Here is a 13,911-nt window from a genome sequence, read left to right as displayed (position 1 = left end):
GTTGTCAAACTGGAGATTACTATTTGCCCGTTACTTCTCTCAATGAATGGTGCCTCCTAAAATTGAAGCTAAAAACATAAATCTTATCATGGGAAATTGAACTATCGGCAAGTCGGTTTAAAGTTAATTTTTCACAAATCTTATTATGGTTAAATAACGCATTCTTTAGATTTTGACCCCGTGTCAAGAGGAAGTGACGTGTGCGTATGCGAAGTTACTTTTTTTTCGGATGCTTTCGGCGCGGGAAACGCAGCGGCTTCGCCCACGCGGACGCCGGAAACAAGCTAAAGATTTAATCGTCGCATAAATGTTGGCATGCCGGGCACGATTCCGTCATTAGACTTTGTATTTCGCCTCTAGAAAAATGGAAGCCAAGCGACGATAAGGTCTGGCAAGGAAATATTCCTCAAACTTAAAACTAAATTAATCGCTTACTCTGCGATACATCTGTGAAATGAGACGACTGTATCACGATAATAATTACACTGTTGATCCTGCCACAGAATAGAAAATTTTTCATTGTACATCAGTAGACTAAATATATTCATTTGTATATAGGATAACAAATGTATTGTTAATATATTTTTGCAATATACAGATATCATTGGAACACCGTGGATGTCCAAATGTATTTCAAATGATGAATCAGAACTCAACAATCAGAAAATTGCATATATATATATATATATTCTTCTATTATATGGGGCCTATCGTTCTCCTATATTAAATCTATGACATAGACTTTTGTTTCAAATAATTTTCAGTTTCATTTTTATTTAAATTCTCTTTTATCATACTTCTCAAGTTCTGTTACTGTATATTCTTTCATTATTTATATTTTCTTCTATGCTCTTTTTCGTCAATATATGTTTAATAATTAGGAAATGGTAATAAAATAAAAAAATAACAAAATTATGGTAATGTGTCAAATTGGTCTAGGAACGAAGATGACGGAAGGAAAGTGACGCACGCGCAGACGTTTTGAATGTGAAGAAAGATACAGATTGTATGAATGATGAAAGGAGAAAGTGAAATAAAAGAAGCCTCTTCGGACTTGGTAATATGATTTAGAAATATTTCACCTCACTACTGAAATTGTTAAATTTGAAATCACAAATGGAAAAACTTTTGATCGCCGGAAAAGTATTTTGGTCGACCATTGTGATCAAATTCAAACCACGTTTATTATTAGAGCAAACAACATACACAAACTACATATAGTGTAACAAAATACGCCAAAATCAAAACAGTAACAATCTTTAACAAAAATTTAGTATATCGATGTGCTAAAGGATTGGTCGCTGAATAAAATCCACGTGAAATGTTCAGTACAATAATTTGTTGTTAATTTACGTTCATATTAATTAAAACGTCTCATTATATATACGTATAAGGTATAACAGAAAGTGAAAATTTGCATGGTGCATTCGTTAACACAAACGTCGTTGTTTTGCTGTTTATTCATAATGGAACTACTTTATAAACAGTCATTTGAGGTATTTTCTTATTATAGACTTCATAATTAATTCTGTTTCATTGTAAACATTGTGTGTCGTGTTTTGACATATAGAAATCAAAATGGCGGACGTGATGAGAATACAATATTATTAATAAACTTAGAGAGATATAGATTAGTATAGTATAGTTTCTTGAGCGACGACCAAGATGGGAAGTCTTCCCGGGAAGTCAATGGCTGCAGGAAGCGCAAGACCAAGGCATATGTCTTGCAACCGACGCATATTAGCTAACAGCATATCTTGTCTTGTCTCAGCGGGCTGGTTTCCACAACTAAGCGGCAATGCGCTCATTTTATGACGTTGCTGACCTAACCTAACCTAACCCAACTCCTCGAGAAATCCCAGCTGACCCTTGATGTTGCCGGCCATCTTGGAGAAGCACCTCGTACACCCGTATACTGAAGTAGTACATGAGCAGCAGTCTCGTCCTCCTCCAGGCACGCTCTGCACAGAGGACTGTCCGTACCGCCTAATGTAAATAGAAGTTATAAAAACCATGAACGATTAAGTTTCCTGCCATCAAAGGCAGTCGGGGTTGCGACAGCCGGAGCAGGGAGTTAGAAAGCGGCTTATGGTAGACATTGCCTCTTTTGCTTGTCAGCACTCATGGCACATCCATTGCTCTCTGTGTTGACTCCTAGTACACTTAGCTACTAGCTGACAGCATTTGATTTAACACTTTTTATAAAAGTATAATCTTTCGTCAATATACGAAGCTGTTCCAGCAAGACAAGGCTCAATAAAACTAAATTCATATCGACTAGATCATTCTAGAAGTAGCTATCTAATTGCATGTACATCTGTAAATAGAACAAACTTTAGTGTTTTGTTTCATCAGAAAAGTGTGATTAAATAAGACGCAATTACAATCTTAATGGAGAAGGTAAGTAAATACCATAATTAAAAACAATTAGGTGATTTAACTACTTGTACCGTATTTATATATACAGACTTATTTTATATATTGTATTAAATATGATTTTTCTATATATGTAAGTCATGATAATTGTCAGAAAGCAGAACAAAATTCTTGGAAGCATAATTGTGTCATTTTTTTATTACAAGTCAGCGTAACTAATACGGAGTACAAGGAAAAACTAAAAACTCCACCCAAACGTACTAGATCTTTGAAGAAATAAAATCTTAGAAATTAATGGTAGGAAATAGGCAATATATTTGTGAACAGATGCCTAGGAGAGGTTCATGCTGAGCTAACCTGAGCTCAAATAGAATAATAAATGTCATAAATATAAACAAATGTAATTTTTTAAAATAGATTTTTAAAGCAAAACTATATGGAGCCATCGTCTTAATATTTCCTTATCTATTTTATTTGCTAAAATAAGTGGTAACTTAAATGTCGTAAAAAACGCTTGCCGTCTGCCGTCGGATTTACGACAGTTTGCAATCTTCGTAATATAAAAAAAAATCGAACAAGATCTGTAAATTTAAATTGTGCAATATTTTCATCACATTTTCCTTGGAAAACTATTTTTCGAGGTGATATAAATTGCTTTTCACGTAGACTGGAATGAAACAGCGATTTTTTTTGGAGGTTATGTCAAAAATAAAATTTACCCCGCCAAACTGTCACAAGGAACGTAGTTTAGTTTATAGACGTTATATTAAGACGTTTATATAATTGCAATAAATTTATTCATTGTTATTTATTTATCATGGCATCTTTTATTTTTAATCCTACCACGAAATTTAAAATTTCTTTTGAGAAAATATTTATAACTGTTCTTGTGTTGCACAATTTTTTCAATCATTGCCTTAAAATTGTTGAAACATGAAAATAGCTTTGAATATTTATATTTTTATTATTAATAATTAATGCTATTTTTGCTATATTTAATGCCAATATTTACAAAATTATTATTATCGATTAGCATTGCGATATATTTTTTTTATAAAAATCGTATTTAAATAAATTTAAAAACATTGTAACAAAAAAATAATCCATACCGATAGTGTTTAACTGCGTTTGATCAATTTGTTATTTTAATATGCAACAGCGGAAGGTATTTTGGAATTTTTATGAATGAATTCGTCTTCAAGATGGCGGACGATGATAACGGGATTCCGGTGATTCTCATTGTACGGAATACGCGTCGGATATATCTGAGGTTTGTAATTTGTTTAAGAATTTTTTACCTCAATAAAAAATAATGGAGCACATTTATACAATTAGTGTTATTTTTTTTAATATAGTTGTTCTAAATTAACTTTTTATATGGTAACTCTTTATTAAAGTCATGCATAAATGTCAACGTTTCTTGGATTTTTTTCGCATTTGTTATTTATAATAGACAATCTTATTAAAAGTCAAATACTAAACTAATTATTCAAAATAAATGAAAAATAAACGGAGCCAGTTCGTTGTTATAAAAACAATGTTTACCTAAAATTATAATACCTATGTATAAGAGGTTTGGTGTACGTTGATACTTTTTATTAATTTTTTTAAAATTTTTTCATTTAAATCCTTCTAATAATAAATTAATAAGAGAGATAAACATAAAATACGTTTATTCAATGATATTAGTACTTATTGATTGTCTACTCATTATCTATATATATTATTAATCTATTTTATTTTTGTCTTTGACCTGCTTCGCCAGGTGTTTTAGTTATAGAGAAGAATCTCTACAACAACATATCTTTTAATAAAGTTTAACACAGAATAGATATAGCTTATATGAAAAAAAATAATGGGACGACAGCACTGCCAAGGATTCATATCATTTAACTATTCGTTTATTAAATAATGAACTTTATCCGTCAATTTATTTTTAATATTTTTTTACGTTTTGAATTTTGTTAGTGGTAATCCAAAAATGTTTTGCGGCATTTTATTAAAAAAATCTGATTCCGTTTGTAACAAATGAACTTATTGTATTATTATTCCTTGAAACCAGAAAATTATGTCGAAATAATATAATATAATAATAAAGACTTGTGACAAATGGTTGGCGGAAGTGTACAGATCACGTAAAATTGTTTTTTTTTTAAGAATACAGACAATGATCTTTTTCGGACGAATAATCTGGAACTATTTATGATAAAAGCGCGTGTTGATGAGAGTGTAATTAAAAAAAAATACTTGAAAAGGTTGAATGTGGAGAGTTTTGGGAAGAAAAGTAGTGATTTATGATATTCAGTAAATTATTAAATTTATTGCTTTAAAACAATTTTACTTATATTTTTTTAATAAAGTGCACACAATAGTACACGTACAAATTACAGATAAAATTAATGTTATTTATCTATTACAAAAAAAAACATTATAAAATTAAAAATAATAAGTATCAAAATGTGTTATAGTACTATAATCAGTATTGTCATAAGCAAACTTTTAAAATTTACTATTGTCAATTGCGAAATTGTGAAATCATTTTACATTTAATTCACACGCCAAAACCTCTTAAAGCGAAGGTATAAATATTAGTACCAAAAAAAAAGTTACGTATACAGTGTGTTTTATATGTGTAAAATATTTGAAGCAGTGAATGTATTAGTGTAGTAAATGGATCCAAAATCATTTATTTTACAAAAAATAAATAACAATGATAATATAGTAAAATAAGTCGTTTTTAAAATTCGAATTACGACATTTTCCTGTTCTTATAGACTTTGTAACACTAACAGTTAAAGTCTTGTCACATTCTAAAAGAAAAAAATGAATTAATATATTTCAGAGTGATCATTTTATACAGGGTGTTCTGAAGTAGCTTAAAAGCCTTCTACTGAAAGATGATTTATATTACAGCTTTTATATATATAGCCATTCATCCTGTATATGACAAAATGTATCAAGCGAAGTTAGCATAGTCACGTCGTTACACGATAAGAATAATAAAGAATAGTCGTCCAGATACAATTTTACGATCGTTTATTAGTCGTCTAATTTGTGTACGACGAAGACCGTTATCTGCGATGGTGATATCATCATATAGTCGTGCCAACTCTGAACTCTACATGGGTAATATCTGAGAATGGCATTTACTTGTTTCTCCACTGTAAAGATGAGTTTCCCATATTTTTTAAAATTTGTAACAAAGCTTAAATTATAGGCTATAATATCGGGATATTTTTTTCATATATAATCTGCTATAAGGATACTATCATTGTGACACTGAAGATTTTTTATGAATAAAAAAAGTTGTGAAGTAAATATTCCCATACAAACCACAGAGAATACAAAATATCTGTCAAAGCAGCTGTCAAAGATTTGACGTTTACGACATTTGGTTAATAAAAAGGTTGTTATGTTTACAGGTTTTCCTCTTCAGCCTTTAGATGCCACAGGATCACTGTTCTTGCGACACCAGCAACCAGCGACTTTCAGCGACCTTCAAATGTCACCATACTGCCATTACCTGCTCGTGCTTGCATCTAAAGAAATATTTTGTGCAGATTACGAAACAGATAATGTATTTTTGTATATGATTGTTTTATATTATTAACATAATAAATCTATGAAGAAGTTGCTAATTTTAAAATACTTTTTTGTATTTCTTATCAAATATATTTAATAAGATTCTGACTACTTCTGAAACTAGTTCACATAAAATTTGATTATCAATCAATTCAGACACAATCATGAATCGAACGAAGTCTTACTTTCAGAGGGCGTGGTGCTTTACACGTCCTGAAAACTTTTTCCAACACTGAAAACTTGTTTGACGTTTCAACCCCTAAACATTCCTATACAGAAATAAAATAATAAAAATGTAAAAGAGTAATGAGGGATGTATGAAAGGCGTTACAGAGCGAAAGGGAAAGGCAGAAGAATTGTGGCAAGAATGAAAAGAACGAAAGATCATACGATGTATGAAAGTCGATAATGAAAATAAAAAAAAAATGTGAAAAAATTAAATAATGTTGATTAGTCCCTGTCCCACACAAGATATGGGGTACGAGAGGCTCCCAATAGCTTGGGCCACAAAAAAACCCTGAACATCCACAGCTAGGCATATGTGTTGATGATACCACCCCAAAAATCTGTTCTTTTCCGGTTTAGATATACATTATTGCTTTAATAAATTTAGGAATTCCGAAGGCTTGCTATAACTTCGTTAATATAACGTCTGTCTCTCGGATATGTAGACTCGGAACATGTGATATTACACGACTAGATTTATCCCGACAAAGTGAAATGACAGTTAACTGTGCAAAGGCTTGTGCAGTGATCGAATGACCACTATAGCTCTGCCGTGATCATATAACTAAGTAGTAGAGTTAACAACATTTTTATTAAGAAAAGGACCAATATTTAGCCACTTCCGCACATGCAGTGGTAGTCGTGCAATGAAATGCACCGTCAGCCAGCCCGCTGATAAATGCGTATGCGGCAAACAATGCGAATCACACAACCGCCACCGCCAAATCACTCAACACGTGTTTCACCCCTCCACGCGGCATCTTCAGGAGTTATGTTACACTGATTAGTGCCAAACACGGAGTCATTCAGTCAACATTTTTATTTATCTATTTATTTGTGTATTTATTGAATGGTCACCGTTACTATATTGGCATATACAGATTTAGTTATATATTTAATTTAATTATATATACAGTCTGAACATCGTAGGAGGAAAAACTCTAGAACTTCCTCAAGAGCTTCGGTTCAGCCTGATAATACTTAAATACCGGATTGTAACAAAACGCCTTCGACACCAACGATACAATCTCCTTCAACTTATCATGATGGGAAAGGTCGCTGGTAAAAGGAAGGTTGTTAGGAGAAAGAAGTCGTGGCTTCGTAACATTAGAGAGTGGACCGGAATCGCCAGCGCTGCTGAGCTATTACGCAGAACCAAAAATAAGGAAGAGAGCAGGAAGCTGATAGCCAACCTCCACTAGTTGGAGAGGCACTTCAAGAAGAAGAACAAAACGCCTGCCTTGAAGAGGGACGCCACTCATGACGGCACACCGGTGTTCAACTGCAAACGAGGGCTTCTAAGTCGCTGGTGCTTAGAGTGAAGGTTCTACTCCCATAAGATTGAAATCTCGAAACAATTTCAAAGCATCACTGGTGTTTTATGAGTAGTGTGAAACGGGTGTACCTCCAAACGGACTATTCTAAATATTATAGTGCAGAAGGCGATCACCGATGAAGATGGGTTCCTACCCCTGCTCCTCCGTTCCTGCCTTACTGAGATTCTTATGTCACTTAAACCTGTCCTCCTCCCGAAGGCCTGCGGTTCCATTTGCACGTGAAAGTACTGACTTTACGAACGAAAAGGTGTTATTCATTAAAATATAAAAGTTGCATCGCTTATCGTAAACCATCAAATAGTTGTTTGACCTAAAAACTCTTAAAAAAGTTCCACGGAGCGAGCTTTACTAGTGTGAGCTCAAAGCGACGGACAGTCATGTTGATATAACTGTCGGGGGTCGCGGGAAATTGACGACAACGCCTACACACCCGCAGCGGTACTGTCGCGTGAACAAGTGCTTCATAAAATATATATATATTTTTTTAAATTAAAATACATAAACAAGATCTTTACCGATAGCTTCATATTAAGGTAATGATATTATAAATAAATCCCTACGTATTGCAATTCAGATTAATTTAGCCAACAATTATTTATATTTTGCTTTTTAATTGAAGGTTGAATTGGCAACATAAAAGTGTTCGATAGAAAACTATATAGTATGTTGAGAGTATACATATAACGCTTTATTATATTTGTGAAATCAAATATGGTAATTGTTTTTGAAATGAAAGTTGTATTTTCGTTAATATTGTACAGCGATCAAATTTAATACAAGTAAATAAATTATAGATAATTTACCTGAAACTAAAGAAATCACATTCAAAACATTTACACACATCGACCTTTGGAAAGAGACAATCGACTAATTTCGGCTTCGTATAACGTTATCTCTGTCGCACAAAATATGACTGACAAATGTTTACGTCACTAGTGTGGGACCGAAATTAACCGATTGTCTCTTTCCAAAGATCGATGTGCAATATTTATCGCCGGGTATTGTAATCGGCTTATGAAAACCAGTGTACATCTAAGCAATATATATTATTAAATTTATATAAATATAAATGATATTGTAAACTTTTGTTATCGCATGTACATGACATCACCTGGAACACGAGCGCAAATTAGAATACCAGTTTTCTTGTTAATATTATTTTATATATGGTGTTTATTTTATTATTAGACAAATGAAAATTATGACCACGTTTCTGAATCATTTTAACGGATGCGGCGTTTTTATTTCGCGTACGTTTCTTGGTTTTTATGTGTTTTATTTTAACATGCACCCTGTATGTGAAACCTTTTTAATTATTTTTTTTGGTTTCTCAATGAATATTTAGTGCTACTTTAGAGAAACAGGATCTTTTATGTTATGTATAAAAAATGAATCCCTATTTCTTTTGGTTACGCTGTATTTTGCGGACTCTACCGATTTCATTCATCTTTCTTACTCTGTGTTTTTGACTCTGTGTTTGGCACTGTGTAACATAACTCCTGAAGATGCCCCGTGGAGGGGTGAAACACGTGTTGAGTGAATTAACGGTGGCAGTTGTGTGATTCGCATTGTTTGCCGCATACGCTTTTATCAGCGGGCTGGCGGGCGGTGCACTTTGTTGCACGACTACTACTGCATGTGCGGAAGTGGCTAAATATTGGTCCTTTTAATAAGGGTTTATGGCTGCATATGAAATATCGATAGATATATCGTAAGTGCAGTCGCTAAGTGTTTCTGGCATTAAAAAAGGATTAAAATTATGATGAACTAACAATTTGCACATAAAAGAGCAGTAGCATTTACAAAGACTAGTTCAATAGTTTTTTAAATTAATCACAGATGTGTAATTTTATATTAATTAATATATCAGTAAATTGATGTTTTTTATAATCTGTACCAATTCTAAATTTAAATCGTGTGGGTAATTTTATATAAAAATTACGACGTAGTTATATACATGTGTCAGGGGTCAGTAACCTTTTGACTTTTAGTGCATAAGACGTCAAAGTTGGACATAGGCCATATGGACAATTTTATCTTTTCCTGGTTCTTTTTTATTTGTTCACTCTTATATCCGTCTTAGTATCTTTAAATCATTCTTCTGTTTTCTTTTACCTTTCTTACATCGCCTCTTTTAATGCACCATTCTTTCCGGACTGCTACTTTATAATATTTATTACACTTTCTATATTTATTTTTCTTTTAATTTATATATTACATAATCACATAATTTTTTAGTCACAATTTACAATTTATCTACTTTTTCTATTATCATTATTTTTTATTATGTTTTATTACTTTCCCTATAACCTTTCGGTAAAACAGAAATATCTTGCCGCTTTCCCTACTGTTCACCAAATGAAATGATGTTCCTTTCAACCTTATGTGCCCCAAACACGGAACAGCTGGTGATTAGGTGCACCATAATCTGGTCTATCTTAGGGTCACAGACGTACTAGGATTCGCTGAATTTTACTCATAGAGTAAAACCAGATATTCAGCGAATCCTCCGTGCATTGTGAACATTTGGACCAGAACTGACTCTAGCTGGATTTTCCGGAGCGGCCCACTGCCCATTGTCACTTTGAACCAGCTAATTTACTGAAATATACCGGTTACCTTGGTTCTAAAACTCTCCTCATCTCTCTCACTCTCTTGATTAAATCAGGTTGAGGAATTTCGAGCGCGGCTACCTTAATGGTTCTTTTAATTATTTACTGAAAATGTAATAAATAAACATTATATTATTGATAGAAGAAAACCCTCAAACATAACGTCCGAAAATTTTTATATATACCATCAATTTTAAAGCCGTTTCAAAGATTTATATTTCGACGTTAAATATATTTACATAACTATCGCCAATAAACTTCGTAGAGCGCGCATGTTATTCATAATATAACAAGCAATGTATTATAATGTAAGCGATATTGTTGTTTTGTTTTAAAAGGAAGTGTATAGTGGTGAGAGGATATTTTTTTGCTTTCTTTTATTAAATATATTAATACTCCTTATATTCGAAGATAAAAGATGACCGGTACCACTCTGCCCGGATCCAGCTACATTCCGCCACTTCAACCATTTCGTCGGTCCATCTAGTGGGCTGTTTGACCACGCCGAGTCTACAGCTCCAACTGCGTCATCAGCGGAAAAGGACGCTAGAGAGTCCGTAGTTAAACATAAAATATTGTAAGTCTTATTATATATTTAATCTTATTAAGATAGATTTATTGAAATTGAAATAAAAAATGTAAAAATCTGAGAAACAAATTGATGTACATGAGAAAAATAAATAAACTAAATAAAGCTGTGATACTGCAATAGAAAATACAACTAGAGTGTTTGAGAATGGATGAAATAAATGGAATGATTGAGAAAGTAAGATGGAATTATGGAATGATAGAAGGAAGAAAAAAAAGATATTGTGAACTATGGAAGACGAGGACGAAAATAAAAAATTCTTGTAAAAAAATTTTTTAAGAAATAAAAAACCCTGTTCCCAACAAAATAGGGGTAGTAGGAGAGGTCCCAATAGCGGAGGCAACATAAAACAACTGTCATCAGCACTCAATATATTCCACTATATCCATCCACTATTTATAGAGCGAATGAGAAAGAAAGATGAATTGTTGTATGAAAGAGAGAAAATAGACTGAAAGAAAATGAAAATGTAAAGAAGGAAAGAAGAGAAAGAAAATAAAAATGAATGTGAAAAAATATAATTGTAAAATAAGTCCCTGTCTCACCATAAGATAGGGGTACGAGAGGCCCCAATAGTGGGGGCCATAAAAAAAATATATACTCCACTCGCTGACACTTCAGACAAACAATTCTTCGTGCTATGTCGATGATTTTGTTTCTTTTTATATCTATTTATTTCTGATAGACTTCTCCATTACTCTGGGTGACTTTGAGCTACCTTATGACGGCCATAGACCACGCCTCGGATCCGTATGTCATCATTGGAAACACAGTTCAAAAACCTTCATCCTCACACTGCGGTATTTCGAATGAGATGTTACGAGGGTAAACGCTGCTCATTAGAGATTGATTCGGCGCGTGGTTTCTTTATTTCCAGTATTTAATTTGTGTATTACATTTTCTGGGAACATCGATAATCACTTTTAAGCATTTATTGAAGGGTAATTGTCATTTTTTTATGAATTTTTTTCGGCCCCAGTTATTGGGGATTGCTTCCACCCCTATCTGGTTTGGGACAGCGTTGTTTTTATCTTTACTGATATTTCAGACTTTTTATTTTCATTCCCAACTGTCATCCTTCACAAAGTCTATCATTCTTTTCTTTCATACCACAATTCAAACTGTCTTTCTCATTCTGATTGCCATTCGTTCAGTGTTTTGACAAAAAAAAATTTGCATTCGTTTTTTATTTCAATTTCTATTAACATTATCACGGTATACTTATTTTCTAATTTATTACAGGCTTTTGGGGTTTTATGTTGCACATTGCATACTGAATTTTGTTGTTTCTATTGTCCAAAAAATTTTAAAGGTTAAAACATTAAATATGTTGATGTAAACACAGTGTAAATATAATTTCTAACAATATTTGTGTTAACGTTTCCATTCTTAACTGGCCGCCTAAAACGATAGGCCGTATAACAGTAAATCGTTTTAAAAAAAAAAAGCAGTCAATAATGAAGATTTACTACTGAGTCGCGCAGGTGGCTTGATTAGCGGGCAACACGTCGGGTACAGTCGGGCACAAAACTATATTCGTACATTTTATATTTTTTTTTGCCAAATCGCAGATGCTAATTCATATCGAGATACAAGAACATCTGTTCGAAGTTTTCTAACCATCTTTACCTAACGCCATAAATCAACGGAAACTTGACTATCGTCCACATGATTCACTTTAAAGTCAAATCATTTGCATATATAAAACTTATAAGCGTTTTGACACGAATAGCGAATGAATTTTAAAACATTTTTTTTTACTGTAACTCCGGAATAAGATATTTAGAGAGACGAAATAAATTCCGTTCTTTATCGTCGAAAGGGCGACAGATTGTTTTTATAAACGTGACACATTACCTTCTACTGTATTCGTAACATTATTTATAGCCACATTGTACATAATAATCACTTTAAAATATTACGCGAAAAATTCTAGATTTAAAACAAGGCTCTAAACAACACGCCACCAATGAGTCCTTTTATTTTGGAAAAGAAAACAAACTACTAGTAATAACTACAGGGTCGAGTTCACGCAATAACATGCTGTTCCATATTGGGTATATTAAAAATAGATATGACTTCAAAGTGGTGATGAAGTAACGGGTGGTGAATGGCATCATCGCTTCCCTGATGCCAGATAAACGCCGCATCAAATTCTTAGATTATTGCTGGTACGTTGTTATAGTTATAAACAAAAATAGAGACAAGATTAAAAATATAAGGTCGGATATAATAAGAAAAAAAAAATTAAAAATTTGTAAAGTAAATTATATCAAAGTGTAAGGATTGTAAATAAAAGAAGGAAAACAGAAGAAACTTTTATGAATGAAAGAAGTTTTAGCAGTAGAAATACAGAAGTAGACAAAAACAAAAATAAAATAATTACAATTGTAAAATTGTTGCCAAATAAAGTCACAAATACGGATGAAACAATAGGCCCACAATAACTGGAGATAAAAGATCAAGGCCTGATCAAGTCAAATCAGCAACTGAAATCCCCACTTGAGAAAGGTGAGGATAGTGTGGAGAGAGCTTGTGATCGATTCTTCCAATGACTTCAAAAAAGAAACGACATTTAAATAAATAAAAGAAACATAAGAAGAATACAAAATGGCGGCGATGTCACATTTCACGTATTTTTAAAACAACCTTTGGATACATTTAATAAATTGATAAAAAAAGAAATAGAACTATACATTATATAATGTACAAATATAGACAACATTTCAAAATTAACAGATAATGTATAATTTATTTAATTATAAAATAGATATACAATACAAAAATATTTAATTGAAATAGGTATCTATTGTTGATTATAGTTGTAAAGGCATTTAAGAAGAGATTTATATACATTTATAGCTCACAATTGCAACCACCTGTATAATGTGATAACTACGAATTTTTTTTTATTGGATCACGACTGTTTAATATCTGGCAGTACAGTCTGCAAGTACAGATGTAATAAATAATTTAAATATGGAATAATCAGAATTTTGAAAATGATTTTACTATATTATTATTACGTCATTTAATCTTTCTAAAATAATTGTATTTTTTATACATTTGTTGACAGCAAATCATTTAATATATAATATAGAGCTGTAAATTAAACGTGTAAATTATCGGTTTTGGTAAATACAGCTCCATAGATGTTTTTTTTCATTACCTTATTTATTATTATTAAAAC

This window comes from Battus philenor, unplaced genomic scaffold, assembly GCF_028537555.1.
Source record: "Battus philenor isolate CCGP_79_NKW_IND1 unplaced genomic scaffold, ilBatPhil1.0.hap1 SCAF_1, whole genome shotgun sequence".
Lineage (NCBI taxonomy): Eukaryota > Metazoa > Arthropoda > Insecta > Lepidoptera > Papilionidae > Battus > Battus philenor.
Note: the sequence above shows the minus strand (reverse complement) of the source record.